Genomic DNA, 16803 nt, shown 5'->3' with positions numbered 1-16803 from the left:
CCCCTGAAAGCCAATAAAAGAAAAGCCACAAGTATAAGGGAATCGTGAGCTTCCTCTTTAAAATTAAAAATGCCTGCGGCTGCATTAAAGCAGTAAGAATGCTTGGAATTTAAATGAAGTTTGTGAGAGCCTTGCAAAGACCAGGGGACTTAGAGCCTGAAGACCCAGCTTAATGTTTGAATTTTGCTACTTATTTTATGACTGTTTTGACATTTACTTAAATTCTCAGAGTCTCCATTTCACCTTTAAAGTTGGGATAATAAAAATGGCAGCATGGAAGGCCGCCTTAGTGACACGCATGGGAAGCGCATACAGAACCCCTGGGGTTGCGGGGTGCTGCTGCTGGCCCCCGGGAGGCCGGGCAGCTGGGAGGAGAGCCAGAGAGTGACGGCGCGTCCTCGGGCTGGGGCGGCTCAGACCCTGGGCTGCAGGCAGCCTTGCTCTGGCTCAGAGACACCTGAGCAGGCTCAGCCTCCTCACCTGGAACAGGAGGAGGAGGGAGCAGCCGGTCACCAGGGTGCCTTGCCGACTCGGGCTCACTAACGTCCTGTCACCCATGCGGAGATGTACACACGCAGAACCGTGTACACATGCATCCACTGTGAGCACACATGCACCAGCCATGCACACACGTGTCATGCCGCATATGGCATGTGTGCGCCACATACATGCGCACATACATCTACCACACATACACATGTGCACACCACACCTGTTTGTACCATGTACACACACACACTGTGCAGCCTACAGCACATGTATGTACCACATACAACCTGAATGAGGCTGTCATCTGAACTGGTGAGCTAAGTAAAGCAGATCAACCCTCCTGGGGTGGGTGTGGGGCCCTCCAATTAGCCAAAGGCCTGGATGGAACACAAAGACTTCAAGGGAGACTTCTCTGCCTGCTGACTTCAAATTGGGATGCGGGTGTCCCTACCTTTGGACCTGAATTGCGACACAGACTCTCCTGGGTCACCAGGCTGCAGATCATGGGCCATGTCAGCCCCCACAATCACATGAGCCAAAGTTCCTCACAAGAAATCTAAGTCTCTCTATATGAAGATACATGCATTTATACACACACATACACCCTCTTGTTCTGTCACTGGGGAACCCCGCCGGCCACACCTTCAGACGGAGACCACAGGGTTTCTTGTCCTTCACGTGGAGAATCCAGTGGTGCCTCAGAGCTGTCTCTGTGTCCATCCCTGAGGCTACCTGGTTGCTGGCTCCTGGCCCACCATCCACAGACAGCGTCCTTCTGTCTTCCTACCCACAACTGAGACAGCCCACGCTCACCACTCCATGAGCTGTGCGTGTAGGCTGACCTGGACCCAGTGGGACACTCAAACACATTGCCCTAAGTGAACACCAGGGCTGTCTCCACGGGGGCCCCTTCTGACGTGCAAGCACTGCTGTTTATGCCCTCTGTCATCATCAAGGCAGGCCTGACACTGTGATTTCATTACACAGAGCTCTCCGCACGGTCCACAGAGTCACCGGTCTATTCCAGGAACTGACGGGTCATCCCTCTGTAAGGGAACATTTGCTTGAACGACCCTGGAGTCCCTTACACACAGCAGCTACACTACTCAGATGTGTGTCCAACAAACCTCAGACCCTCAGCTTCGTGTGTTTAACTTTGGTTGTAAAACCACTCTCTGCAACCTCTCCCCTTAGCTGCTTATGCTTTTCCCCTATGCTACTTCTCCAGTGACAGGACACCAGTCACCAATAAAGGCGCACATTCAGTTCAGCTCAACTTAAAATCACTTTTATCAGTGTCCACTGTGTATTTGTGCTGGGGGCACCAAATCAGTAAGAGGCAGTCCTGGCCCCAGGGAATCCTACCGACAGACACCTTTAAGAAGATGCATTCAAGTCACCACGTGTCCTTCTTATCAAACACCATGAATGTGAGCATCAGTGTGAGGAACTGGGTGTAAAGTGGGAAGTTTCCATCCCATTGGTGGTGGACATGAATGAGGAATAAACGGGAGGCTCCCGAGGGCGGGCGTGGTGAATGTGTCCTGGTGCTGGGCTCTCCACACGTCACCCCAGCAGTGCCCGCTGGATGCACACATGGGACCACCCGGCGCCAGCTCCCCCCAGCCCCCAGGACCCGCGGAGGCATGGCAGGGCCCAGAGCAGCCAGCCTCAGGAAGCACCCCTTCTCTCTCACTGGCTGTGTCTGAGTCCTCAACACTCCTGCATGTTAACTGTAGCTTGTGCCAAGAGGACCGTGCTATAAATCAAGTGTTTGCAGCTCAATTTACGTGCCCCACAAATGCCTGCTTAGCAGTGAAACTGCACTGCTAAATAAGCAAACTCTCAATGAAAACATCGATCACTGTCTTCACCTGGGGCTTCCATCAAACTTTAAAGTGAGGGAATTAAAATACACAGTAAAACCGTTCCACCTGTTTGTGGTCTGTGGTTGCAGGTAATGAAAGCACCTCAGACACACACACTCACACACAATCCTGCACCTGTGTATTCAGGCAGAGCTCAGAAATATTTTTTACTTACTTTTAAAACCTGAAAAAAATGATTGTTTTTACACAAGATGAAATAAACTCATATTTCTTAAAAGCTTTAAACTTTAAACACCGAGTATTTTTACAATAAAAATGATTTCCTGGCATTATTTTATTTTTTTTCTGGCATTATTTTAAAATGTTGTTTTTGGCAAATATTAAAGCTGCCTTTAACCTCAAAACAAGCACTTCTGTAAGGCTGGAGTAACTTCCGGGGCCCCTCCCACACCAGGAACTCGGGGTCCACCCTTCCTGAGCAGCGCCTCCTCTGGGGATACAGGCACCATGACCCCCCAGAGGCGGTCACCAGGTCACAGGTCAAAGGACAGAGCAGACTTCTCATCTGAGTGGCATCTAGCTGGCAGCTCTGAGCAGAGATGTCATCTTATCATCTTTCACAAGGGATCGTGTGACACTCAAGCCATGGAACCTAATTAAACAGGGATGGTATAAAGGCCCACTCCTGACAGAGGTTTCAGACAACTCCATGGGCCCTAATTCCGAGTGAAGGCTGATGAGAAGGGACCAATGCTCAGAATTTTAAGGGCCCCTGGCAACCAAATGATTTTTATTTTTTATTTTTTTTCCATTTATTTTTATTAGTTGGAGGCTAATTACTTTACAATATTGTAGTGGTTTTTGCCATACATTGACATGAATCAGCCTTAAGTCTGACATTTCTGAACATCCCATAAACACATAGAATACTCGGAGAATTCAGAAGAGACTGAGATTCAAGGTCTAGAAGAGCTTAGAGCTTGAAAGAACTCACTGAGGTTTTAGATGAATCCCGCACCTCGCCCTTAGCTGTGCATGTTCTCCATGGCTTCAGACACAACACTGACCAAGATTTTGTCCCCAGAAGTCAGGACACGGTCACGCTGTCAATTGACTTGGTAGTTTTATCCACACTGACCAACTTACTGCACAAAAGAAATGTGTACCTTGTAGGTACCATCCTGGCATGATGATAAAGAAAAAGAACAGAGGTTTGGGGAAGGTCTTCTTGGGAAGCAGGTTCACTCTACATGGGACAGGGCTCCACAAGAGGTCCCGGGAGGGATGCCAGCAGAAGGTGCTCCTCCCCACCCCCAGTGTGGGCCCTGGGAGCCCTGCAGACAAAGCTGACCATCTGCCTGAAGAAGTGGTCTTGGATCCACCCAGAATCTAGGAGATAAACAGCCCACGGCCCACAGCCTGCCCCACAAGCTGGGCGTCACTAAGTCCGACGTCAGCTGCCAGGTTCACCCAGGAAACCTCTCAGCACAGGCGCTGCTGCAGAATGCTCAGACTTGAGCCACAGACCTGCCTGGCTGGCAGAGACCACTGACCTGAGGAAGTGCATCACCAGCCCAGGGTGGACAGGGTTCGAGGTCTGCCCTGCACAGAAGCACCTGCTCCGGGAGAGCAGGGGCTGAATCCGGGTCCTGGCCTCCCGCAGCTCTGACCTTCCCATGTGGTGCCAAGATGCCACCAGGCTGTGAGAGCCCTGAGGTGAAGATGAGCCACATGGTGTAGGACAATTCTGGTATAGGACAAAACGACGGACTCACAGCCTTTCACTCGGGCAGCAGTTAACAAGCATGAACAGTCTTCTCATGAGGCCATTTTCAGTGCACAAAATAAAGCCCTTCAAGCACAGAACTGTTTCCGTCTCCTGTCGGTGGATCGGGGTGGCCGGTCATCAAGGCTGGGGCTGGAGGTCAGGGCTGAGACACCCGCCTCCTCCCCCTGCTCCCTCGGCCCCGCCCGAGTTATTCTTGGTTTATGAATCACATCATCTGGCACCCCGTTCCCACAACCACCATTCTTTTTGGAAAGAAAAAAAGGTATTATAAATAATTTCAGTCTCTGGGTAAAGTCTCACTTGAAGGATTTGGTCTTCCAAAGACATCTTTTCTTTAACCTAGTTACAAGACCATTCACCTGGCGTTTTGAAACACGAGGCCTCCCAGGTAAGTAACTGCTCCACTTCGCTAAACATCTTTCCAGCAACTGACCCACCTGATGTGCTTGCCCATCTTGCGCCCTGAAGCCCCAGGGGCCCTGTGGACAGCTTCCCGCCCCCCACCCTGATGGAACCCCAACCCATCAGGGTTCCCAGTCCTCCCTGTTCTGTGCTTTCACCCTGTTTCACAGGAAGGAGACACTGGGAAGGTTAAAGACTTACTAAAGGTCATAATGGAATCACAAACTGACTCAGAGTGAGAATCCGCATCTGGGTCTCGGCAAGACCCTCAGCAACGCTGACACTCGCCAGGGCTCATCCCTGCGCTGATCTGCAGGCAGGGGCGCTGTTTCCCGTCTCATGAGGAAGCTGGAGGGCTCGCCGGAAGGAACGTGAGAAAGCCTTATGAACTAGAGACAGCAAAAACACAAGGTGTAACACCCACCATTCACACTGCAGACATCACTGTCTACACAGATCTGAGAACCGCACACAAGTCAAGTGGAAGAGAACGAAGCAGGGTTTTGCCTCCACAGTCACACTCACTGCCAGACTCGCACAGGACCCGCCATCGGGGACAAGTTCTCCATCAGGCATGTCTGTGGCAGGGAGAGCAGCTCACTCACTGATTTCCCTTCACTTGTCCATCGTGACATTAAAGGCTTTTTATAACCTTCGGCTAAAAAGTAACTTAGGGGGTTTAGGACTCCCCAGAGCAAACGTTTCCACTATTTCCACCATTACATCCCCTTTGCCTTTGACCTCAATATGCAAACTTCCCAGCAGCTGTCTACACGTCAACAGCCCTGCTTGCAGCTCGACACCATATAACTGGGTCCAGTGCCCACAGGCATCCAAATCCTGCCTGATAGAGCACACGGGTTCAGCATTCTAATAGAAATGCAAGAGTGCTTACTCGGCCTATGGAGGCTTCTTAACATTAAGCTCCGTTACAAAGGTGCTTGCTTTAACCCCACATTTTATTTTGCCAACACACACAAGGGAATGGATGAGCGCCTGCTGGCCGCATCCTGAATGAACCCTTCAGGAGTCAGATACAGGAGCGAGGGCAAGAGCCAGGAGCACACTGGAGCCAGGCTCATCAGCCCCTGGGGCCTGGGGACGATCAGGTCCCTCCTCAACCCACGTCCAGTACCCAGGTGTGGTGTATGCACCCCAGACACGGGCCAGGCTTCCTGCCACCCTTATACCGGGCATGGGAGGCCGGCAGTTAAGCACCAGTCAGCACATCACCGGGAGGAACCCAAGGTGAGAGTCACACTGAGTCTTCATGGACATCATGCCACACGTTGGCAAACACAAAGACCAGTGCCACAGAATATATGGAAAGAACTCAATCTTTCCACCCAGTTCCTATACACAACTTGGTTCACAATCATTCTGTTTTCCCTGTGGAGCTATAAATTCATCTCAAACATCAAATACTGCCACGTGCTTAATCCACTGGACACTTCACTACTGAGTTGTTGTTATGAAACTCTGCACAGTTAAGCACCATGGCTGCTTTACTACAAAATCGGTCATTCTCATAACTTCCAATTATTTGTGCTAGCCGAGCAGGCTGTGTCGTGATAGGTGGGGGGGTAACTGTAACATCAGCAAGCTCAGGGGCAGAACCCCAGCCCACTGTGTCACCCCAGCAAAACAATTTATTAAGCTCACTCCTGCCTAAGTTTGATTTTTCCCAAAGGGCATGAAGAGTCCAAAGGAACAGCATGGACAAACTGATACAGAATCAGACCATCTAAGGCAACTGTCCCCAGTCTTTCTGGCACCAGGGTCTGGTTTTGTGGAAGACAATTTTTCCACGGATGGGGGAGGGGGTGGGGAATGGTTTGGGGATGATTCAAGCGCATTACATCTATTATGCACTTTATTTCTATAGTTATTCCATCAGCTCTGCCTCAGGTCATCTCAGGCATCAGATCCTGGAGGTTGGGGATCCCTAGTCCAAGGACTAAGACCAGACCCTTCACGGGTCAAAGGCAGCCTGTCTGGGACACACACTCAGGACCTATGGTCTCGCCTGTGGAAGGCACAGCTGAGGCATCACGTGACAGGGCTACTTGTAAGTCATGTTCAGACCCGTGAGACACCGAGCAGCAGAAGGAAGATGAATCACCCTGTGCTTCACACAGAGGATCCAAGCTCCGACCCACCCGCTCAAGAGAAAGTACCTCAGTGCTCATGATTCACCCCAAAGTTGATCTTTCATACAATTTACCACCTGAACCATTTCTGAGTGTTCAATTCAGTGGCATTAAGTACATTCACATTGTTGTGTGACCATAACAGAATATCTGTATCATCCCAAGATGAAGCCCTCTACCTAGGCCAAAGTTGATCTTCTTCACCAAAAGTTTGAAAAGTCTTCTATAAAACCACAAAAGTGAAACAAACCATATTCAGGTTCCTAAAGACCCTATTTGCCATTAAGATACAAGAGCAACAACCACTATGTCTCAGCCTGAAAAAATTTCCAAACATTTCCTAAATAATTAAGCAACTTAATTAGATATATTAGATTGAATTATGTAGGAAAAACCAGAATTCTCAAATCTTTCACCTCCAAAAGCTACAATTTCAGCCAACTCCTCTTTCATCCCACTTGACACGATTCTTTCCCATTTCCACACCTAAGTTCACAGCCTCAGGTCCTCAGCACTGACTTCAAAGCAAAACACTCCATCATGTAAACATATTTTCAAGGAAATTGCCCACAAATGGCCTCAACACTCAAGTCACAGTGGAAAGGAAGCTTTCTTAGTTCTAGAGGCTGGCTACTTGGATTTGTACAAAACACAAAGCAAGAATCTCAAACTGGAAATATTTTCTGTATTAACTTGAGACTTTTTATATAATGAACTGTCTAAGAATATAGGAAACTCACCTCAATATTTAAAATCCATTTAGATTCCCACGGAACAGTACTTTTTATTAATTCTATCACTATTCTTTTTTGCATCTCAGAATCAACAATGACTCACCTGGAAGAGAAAAACTAATCTGGAAACTGAATTCTGCCTTAAACTGTGTTGTACTCACTGCTGTCAATGGACACTGTTTGCAAAATCTTTGTTTCTTTGCATGTGACTTGTTCACATTTTTCATTACTAACCAAGACTTTCAGGAAGCACAAACAGGCTCAATAAATACCCTATCATTTTTTGTGCTCTAAAAATCACAGCCAATTACTGATAGGCCGTGACAAGGCTACTAAGGGACTGCTATGTGGACCAACGCCTCCCATTTGGGAGCCTGCTTATTGGAGAACTCCATCAACCACTGTGAATGGACTATCTTCCCTAAATTCTATCATATACTTTTTGAAGTAGCCCCTCAATTTATGTGAATTTCTATCAGTGATGTAGAAACTACTTCTACGTATCAGTGAGGAACCCCCTTTTCCGGAAGGCTAACACATATTGATAATTTATAATGGAAGGGAACTACCTATCACTTTTACCTCATGAGAAGTCAGATATTGTGCATTCAGATGTTAATCCCTCCTCTTTCTGTTCCCATTACCTTCTCCTTAGAACTCTTACCTAAGATTGTGCAAGGAAATCAAAGAGTTACAAGATTTCATAGATAAATGTAATCATACCTTGAGAGAACATTCAGTTGCTACCACCATTGCTGTGAATAAGTTAATGAGTATAGGAGCTGATTATATAGGTGAAAAAACATATTTCTCATTAAAAAAAAAATCTAACCATGTTCTAAACAAACTTCCCTATAAGCAGTAAATTTGCTCAAATTTTCAGCTAAGATGTAATTGATCAGACAAAACCAAAACAGAGACAGGTCTATGAACTTTTTTGAAAAATTATAGTTAGTAATATAATCTATCCATAATCATAAGTTTAAAAAATGAAGATCTTATTTTTCCAGAATACTCAGGATTTTACACTGGAAGGCACAGTATAAACAATGCCTTGCCATGTACGAATGAGACCCCATTAAACATAACCTCCAGTCAAGACACTATTTATGATAAAAGTAGAGAAAATCCCAGTGGATTACACTCTCCTAGTTATCACAAAAGAGTCCATTAGGATTTATTTTGTTCAGTTAGAAAATACACGAGGAAGTGTCAGAAGCCTCTGTTTCATACCCAACAAGAGTATCCCAGATGTAGACAGACATGAGACAACTGATTCTAGAAATGAATAAACTCTAGTAAAACCCTGTGCACAAATGAACCAGCAACTCTACCTTTTCCTCAGGACTTGAGTCTCTGAATAAAATGCTGGAAATTAGAAGCACAGGAGAGTGACTGAGACGTAGACCTGCAGGATAACACTCCATGTCAATTATTCTCTGTTTAAATTTAAAACAACAAAGTTCCAAAGGATTTTTTTTCAGGCTTTTCCCTCCATCATGTTTCCTTAGAAGCAATGAAAACTACCTTAATTACAACTGCCAGCCACATACGTCTGCCCGACACCAAGAAACCACAGAGTCATAGCATCTCCCACTCTAAGACACACATACTGTTGTTTTATTCACGAAGATCCTCAAGGTTTTAAGAACATAACAACTGGCCAGTCCCACCCTGAGAGCAAGGAAAGCCTTGACTGCAAACAGACTCTAAATCCATTCCATGCTAACCAACAATGGTGGTTTGCCTTAATAAATATCATCCACAAAAGAAACAACTGAAATTAATATTAATATATTCAACTTTATAAGACAACTGGCTTCCCTTAAAATTCAAGGCAACAATCATCTATTTCCTTTATCAAATAAAAACAGATCTCCGAGTTCTGGTCATAACTCACTATAGAACCGAATCATTCTTTTTTTTTTTTTTTTTTGCTTGTTTCAGTCAATATATGAAATAGCTACCTTAAAAGAATCAAGGTATCTAACTATGCAATCATATTTCTCAGTTTTGCACAGATACAGAACCAACAATCTCAAATCAGAAACACAAACGCACTTACCTGTGTTCCTGTCTGGTAAGATACAGCAATGCTTCTGCAGAATGCCGGGCAAAACCTGTTTCAGAACAAATAAATAAAAGACATGTGGTTATCATTCAGGTAGAGAAAGGCATCTAATCAACCATTGCAAGTGTTTTTCTAATAAGGTCGTTTGATGCTGCATAGTCATCATGCCCAGAACGATCTAACAAATTAAACAGTACTGAAAAATTCTGATGACATACATTTTTCATCAAAAAGGTTAATCAGGTAAGTGTGCTGATTATATATGCTGCTCCTAGGATGGTAATGTAGTTCTGTTTAATGTATGTCCCTAATGGGTCCTCCAAGTGCCTTGAAAGCTGCACTCAGGGCGCTCCTACACTAAGGCAAATGGCCCACCAATTTTGTGATGGCTTTTAAAATATGACATGCAATTAGAGCCTGAAAATGGAGGGTGTTGAGATGGTATCTTGAGTCTATCTTCTAGGATCTAAGCTGAGAAGCCTTTATCACGAATGAGTCACAAGAAAATGTGAAAGAAGAGCCTGTGTTTACCTGCACAGTTTGGTAGTAAAAGGTGCAGGAAATACCTTATTTGATAAGCAAAAGGAAGCTTAAAGTCATGCAAAGGCTTTCCCAAGAGGCTAGAGCAACATAAGGCAACTACAAAGCACAGACATAAACAGAACTTGCGACTGAAGAGATCTCTCCGGGAAATTTATGATTATGCTTTCTCAACTCAATTAGGGCAAAAGCTGAACTTCTGTATTAAATCATCCACCGACGAGGCTGCAACCATTCCTCAACCCTCCTCCCTGATTACAAATCCTCAGCATCCTCAGCCAAGAAGCAAGCACCACCCTCTCTGAGCAAGTCATTCAGCCAGTGGAGGGGGACCAGGGGTGCTGCAAAGACTGAGCGCTGCCCTCAACCAGCTCAGGGTCCAGCTGAGCAAACAACAGACTTGAGCAGACATTATCAATGTTTGCAGAAGTTTTCCTTTGGAATAATGGCTCCCTTCCCATCCACACCCTTATAATGCCTTAAAGTTGGGGCAATTCTGCACACGATACAGCCCACATGCAGGACGAAAACGCACGTGATCATGAGAAAGTTCTGCCAGGTCCTGCAGTTAAAGTCACTTGACCACAGAAGCCTCTCGTGTTCCTTCTGCCTATGAACACCCAGAGGGGAAAGTGCTAGCCTGATCCATCAAAACATCCACCTAATGGGTGTCCCTGTGTGCATCTCTGTCTCAGGGGACAGTTGAAAGCACTGTTGCCAGGCTACTCTTCTAAGGAATTACTGCCAACAGACAAGCCACAGAAATGTGCAGAAGAGGATGCCAGGGGATCCCTGGTGCCTGTCCTCAGGGCCAAACTGATATCATTGACTTTTCCCAGGAATACATCTTGAAGAAGTGGACATAGTACCTGAAGATCAGGTCACAGCCCGTGACCTGCCACCACAGCCACATGACCACAACGCTGTCTCCATGAGAGCTGATGGAGTGACACTTGGGGGCTTTGGAGGGGGGTGTATGGTAAACAGGAGGCACACGTGGGGCAGGCAGGACACTGACTCACACCGTGGGGAAAGGAAGGGGGACACAGGTGCTAAGGTGGTTGTCTAGTCAGCATTCACTAGCCCAGTACTAACTAGTCCAGCACTACCTAGTCAGGCAGTAACCAGGACAGCACACCAGCCCAGCACTAACTAGCCAAGCATTACCTGAAAGTACTAGTCGCTTGGTCATGTCTGACTTTTTTGTGACCCCATGGACTGTGGCCTGCCAGGAACCTCTGTCTATGGGATTCTCCAGGCAAGAATACTGGAGTGGCAAGAATCCCATTTCAGTATTCTATCCCAGTGAGGGAATCTCCCATGCCCTTCTCCAGGGGATCTTCCTAACACAGGGACCGAATCTAGGTCTCTGGCATTGCAGGCAGATTCTTCACTGCATGGACCACCAGGGAAGCCCTCAGTACAGTTCAGTCGCTCAGTTGTGTCCGACTCTTTGTGACCTCAAGGACTGAAGCACCCCAGGCTTCCCTGTCCATCACCAACTCCCGGAGCCTGCTCAAACTCATGTCCATCGAGTCAGTGACGCCACCCAACCATCTCGTCCTCTGTCATCCCTTTCTCCTCCTGCCTTCAATCTTTCCCAGCATCAGGGTCTTTTCCAATGAGTCAGCTCTTCACATCAGGGGGCCAAAGTATTGGAGTCTCAGCTTCAGAATAAGTCCTTCCAAAGAATATTCAGGACTGATTCTGATTTCCTTTAGGATTGACTGGCTTGATATCCTTGCAGTCCAAGGGATTCTCAAGGGTTTTCTTTGGTGCTCAGCTTTCTTTACGGTCCAACTCTCAGATTTGTACATGACTACTGGAAAAACCACAGCTTTGACTATACGGACCTTTGCTGCCAAAGTAACATCTCTGCTTTTTAATATGCTGCCTAGGTTTGTCATAGCTTTTCTTCCAAGGAGCAAGTGTCTTTTAATTTCATGGCTGCAGTCAACATCTGCAGTGATTTTGGAGTCCAGGAAAATAAAGTCTCTCACTGTTTCCCCATCTATTTGCCATGAAGTGGTACCAGATGCCATGCTCTTAGTTTTTTGAATGCTGAGTTTTAAGCCAGCTTTTTCATTCTCCTCTTTCACCTTCATCAAAAAGCTTTTTAGTTCTTCTTTGTTTTCTGCCGTAAGAGTGGTGTCATCTGCATATCTGAGGTTATTGATATTTCTCCCAGCAATCTTGATTCCAGCTTGTGCTTCATCCAGCCCAGCATTTCACATGATATAGTCTGCACATAAGCTAAATAAGCAGGGTGACAATACACAGCCTTGATGAACTCCTTTCCCAATTTGGAACCAGTCTGTTGTTCCATGTCCAGTTCTACCTGCTGCTTCTTGACCTGCATACATGAAGACAGGTTAGGTGGCCTGGTTTTCCCATCTCTTGAAGAATTTTCCAGTTTGTTGTGATCCACACAATCAAAGGCTTTAACATAGTCAGTGAAGCAGAAGTAGATGTTTTCATGGAACTCTCTTGCTTTTTCTATGATCCAACAGATGGTGGCAACTTGATCTTTGGTTCCCCTGCCTTTTCTAAATCCAGCCTGAACACCGGGAAGTTCTCAGTTCACGTACTGTTGGTTCACATACCAGTCCCATCACTTCATGGCAAATAGACAGGGAAACAATGGAAACAATGACAGTGACTAGCCCAGCACTAACCAACCCACCACTATCTAGGTCAGCACTAACTAGCCAAGCATGACTAGCCCAGCACTAACCACTCCAGCCTATCTAGTCCAGCACTAAGCAGCCCAACACTATCCACTCCAGCACTACCTAGCCCAGCACTAACCAGTCCAGCACTAACTAACTAGCTCCACAGCAGTTTCCATAGGGTAGCACCAGCTGAGTGCATGGTCAGGGCACTTCCCAGTCTTCAGCGAACCACTGTCCAAAACGGGGGCACCTGGGACGCCCTCCGGTGACCTCTGCACCCTCAGGACTCTGGTCAGAAGTGCCATCTTTTTTCCTCGATGCCCTTTCTTCAGGGGTTCAGCCTCCGAGGCCCAGCCCCACCCTGCTCCCCAGCCCAGGCAGACCGTGCTCAGCCCAACCTGTGCGTCCGCCTCTGCTCAGAGGCGCCCTTCTGATCTGCTCTGTGCAGGGGTGACTGTGACTTTTACACACAACTTGACCAAGTCCGAAACGCCCACATTAAATGTCCTCTCCAGGTGTTTCTGGGTGAAGCCAGCCTGACTTGGTGGACTCAGAAAAGCAGGTCACCCTCTCCAGTATGGGAGCCTCCTCCAATTCCAGAGGGCCTGGACTCAAGAGGAGGTGGTGGGAATCTGTGGCCCCCAGGACCGCCCCTCCTTGTCCTCATGGGGAGTCCAGCTCAGTGGGGAGCTCCCGTGGGCACCTTCTATCAGAGCCTCTATTTTTTGGTGGAGGCAAACAGAAAGTGACTCGTTACAAGGTCACGCTGAGGCCTCCCTCTTCCTGGCAGTGAGAATCTGAACATGAATCCCTCCCTCTAAATGGAGCTCAGAACCAGCCTCCCACAGCCACAGTGTGTGATGGGGTCTCCAGGATTTAGAAGAATGTCCCCCCCTGACAGCCTAACTTCAAGCCTCATACTGTCAAACATTCAATTCTGAATGTAAAGCACAGAACATCCTTTATTATCATGTCCTGTGGCTGCAGAGGGGAAGCCGCATGTAGGAGTTCCAAACACACATTCACACGCACACACAGACACACACACAGACACACACACATGCACTTTGTCTAAATTACTGTCCCCGTTAGAACTGGAAAATGACCGAGGGACTGGTTAAAACTCTGTGGTCCAGTGGTCAAGATGCTGTGCTTCCACTGCAGGGGGCACGGGTTAGATCCCTGGTCAGGGAACAAGGATCCCACACGCCGCAAGGTACAGCCAGAAAAAAAGAAAAAGTAATTGCTGAAAATGACCAGGATTCCATTCTTATCAAAGAGACCATTTAACTTTTTACAGAACATTCATCTGAGCCTAAAAATAGCAGGAATTGGCACAGAATGAGTTTGGACTGACTGTTTCACAGCCCTAGCGTCACATTAGCTTTTTCTACATTTCAGAAACTGTTAGCTGAGGAGGTTAAGAACTAATTAAGAACTTATATTCACAAAAACAGACTTAAAAAGGCATGACAATTTAAACGATGAGAAGAAACACCATTTCTAACTTTTTAAACGTGCTTCCCTGGTGGCTAACAGATGCTCAATTTAAGATCCTGTATCCTGACCACTAGTGGGCTGTCTATCTTGATGTGGGCTCATCTAGCTCCAGAGAATTCATTTCATAGAAGTAAAAGGAACTGGAGGTCACTGGCATTTTTAAATGCTCTGGGAGATTCAAACAGCTCCATTGTGCTTGTGAAACTAATGGTAATTGCTTTCTTTGAAAATCCAGAATGTTCAACATTCGACGTTATAAAATAAGTAACTCACGCTTACCTGTCTCCTTCCTGCCCCTCCCTGAGAGCGTGTGAGCTGGAGCCTGAGGTCTCCCTCTCAGGACCCTGCCCCATCCACTCTGCTCAGGGGTACCCAACTGGGAATGCAAAGGTCAGGTCTCCCCCTGAATCCTCCTGTGTGTGGGTGTCTCCCCGGCCATCTTCCCTGGGCCCTGGATGGACACCCGATGACCCACACGCCCTGAGCCATACGCCTCCTCCTCCCGGGACTTCAGAGCCCCATCGCTGCCTCCATGCTGTCACCCCAGACGTCCAATGGGGATGCAGAATCAGCGTGATGGGCCCTTCCCAACCACACCTGTGCCTGCAGACCTCAAGTGTCTGCATGGCCACCTCCACCTGCTCGGTGAGAACACAGGCCCCCCACTCCACCGCTGGGCTCACGGCTGCATCCTGCCCCCAGAGCCGTGGGTGGCACATGGGGTGGGGGTCCCGAATTTGTTGAAATGATTACAGATTACACATGTGAAAGTTAGTCTTGAGTATTTTTGTAGATCCTACGGCCTTTTAACAAATAAAAGCTCCTTGTTAGACAAAGAAGAGGGACCTGTGTGTCTGAGATGTGGGGTCTTTGACACCCGGTGGCTGGGGGTGACCTCCGTGGTCCCTGCATGATCCTGAGACGAACCCCAAGGGCTATGTGTAAGAGGCAGGAACAGGGACCAAGAACACGTGAGGTCACCACAATCTAACGGTGGGGCTGTGCGCCTGCCCCTCGCCATCTGAGTAAGCCCCCTGAGGTTCGGTGAGGCCCCCTGTGTTGCCCCAGTTCAAAGGTGCTGAACCTGAGGGTCCAAAGGCTGAGGGAGGCTGAGCTCAGGCCCCACTGATGGTGCAGAGCATGCCTGCCAGGGAGCTGAGCTCAGGGGATGATTCCCCCTCGAAGTCCACGACCAGCACATTCCCAGAATCTCAGTAACACACAAAGTACAGCTGCTGCTGAGTAACAGACAGTCCCTGCATATGCCACTCACTTGTCTGTCAGGACTGGGGCACACAAAGGGCCCCCACAACTCAGCGAGGCTGCCGAGGCCCGGGGTGGACGCCCAGGGCACCAGCACAAGGCGAGCTGTCTCCACGTGCCTTGAGGACACAGAGCGCAGGCCCTCGGCCACCCTGCACTGGGGAGGGCCGCCCACCCGGGTCAGTGGTCAGGGGGTGAGAGCCACCCTGACCTCGGCCTCACCTTGACCTCTGCTGCACCTTCAAAGCCGTCAGGTCACGGGAACGCAGACTCTCCTGGGAGGCTGGAACCTTCATCAGCTGCCCCAGACAAGGGTGCAGCGGCCAGCAGGGCAGCCCTGGGCCAAAGGGAGGGAGATCCTAGGGAGGCTGGACCCAGAGCTGGCTAGCGCCTGGCACAGGGTAGGCTCCCGCACTGTCCAGTGCAGGCAGAGTAGTCCCCAGGGTCACAGATATAGACCACAGGGCCCTGGGCTCCATCAGGAAACCGTAGCCTCCTCCTGCTGGACTGGCCTCCACTCAGGAGGGCTGCTGTCCCCAGGCTCCAGGAATCCCTGCGGGGCCCCTGGGGCTGGCTTTGCATCTATCCTCTCCTTTCACAACACATCTTTCCTACTTTTCTACTGTTGACAAGGATGCATACTGGTCCCATCTATTTAATTAAATGCAATTAAATTTATTTTCAGCATAAAAAAATTCAAGTGCGCAGACCATGTGTAACTGAGATAAATTACAAGCGCACATTCATTTAATCAACGGCCTTGGCTGGGTCAAGAGGCACAAAACCATCTTTCAGGACTGTTCCAGACAGAGATAAATACTGTGTTGTCCGGTTCTTCAGGGAAGCAGGCCCGCGGGGTAACAGGATGTACACACAGTGTGCACATGTGTACATACATGTCAGTATATGAACATATAACGTATGTCTACCAGCTTCTGCAATCCCGTGGCTGAGTCCTCATAATAAATCCACTGTTCTCCTGCTGCGAATGGCACAGCGTGAACATGGTGACAAGGCTCTGAGTTCCTGCTCTTGGTACTCTGGGTTCATTTCTCGACCGTACAGCAGTTCTATTCTTAATTTTTACTGCAGTATAGTTGCTTTACAACATTGTGTTAGCTTCTACCGCACAGCAAAATAAACCAGTCATATGTATACATACATTCCCTTCCCTTGTGGGTTTCCCTCCCATCTAAGGCTTTCCAGGTGGTGCTAGTGGTAAAGAATCCACTTGCCAATGCAGAACACATAGGAGACACAGGTTCAATCCCTGGGTCAGGAAGATGCCCTGGAGGAGGAAATGACAACCCACTCCAGTATTCTTGCCTGGGAAACCCCATGGACAGAGGAGCCTGGTGGGCTCT

At 48.0% G+C, this 16803-nt stretch overlaps 1 protein-coding gene across 1 annotated transcript in view; it reads right to left on the bottom strand.

The window, feature by feature from the left end:
- The window catches only part of DLGAP2 (DLG associated protein 2), a 587786-nt gene that overhangs the window by 444671 nt on the left and 126312 nt on the right, over positions 1-16803 (bottom strand). Inside the window, exon 4 of the mRNA XM_043893841.1 lies at positions 9459-9513. The gene's annotated coding sequence lies outside the window, so the exon portion shown is untranslated. The remainder of the gene's footprint in view (positions 1-9458; positions 9514-16803) is intronic.

This window comes from Cervus elaphus, chromosome 32 (assembly GCF_910594005.1).
Source record: "Cervus elaphus chromosome 32, mCerEla1.1, whole genome shotgun sequence".
Taxonomy (NCBI): domain Eukaryota; kingdom Metazoa; phylum Chordata; class Mammalia; order Artiodactyla; family Cervidae; genus Cervus; species Cervus elaphus.
The sequence above is the reverse complement of the archived record's forward strand: the minus strand, read 5'-3'. Positions and strand labels throughout refer to the sequence as shown.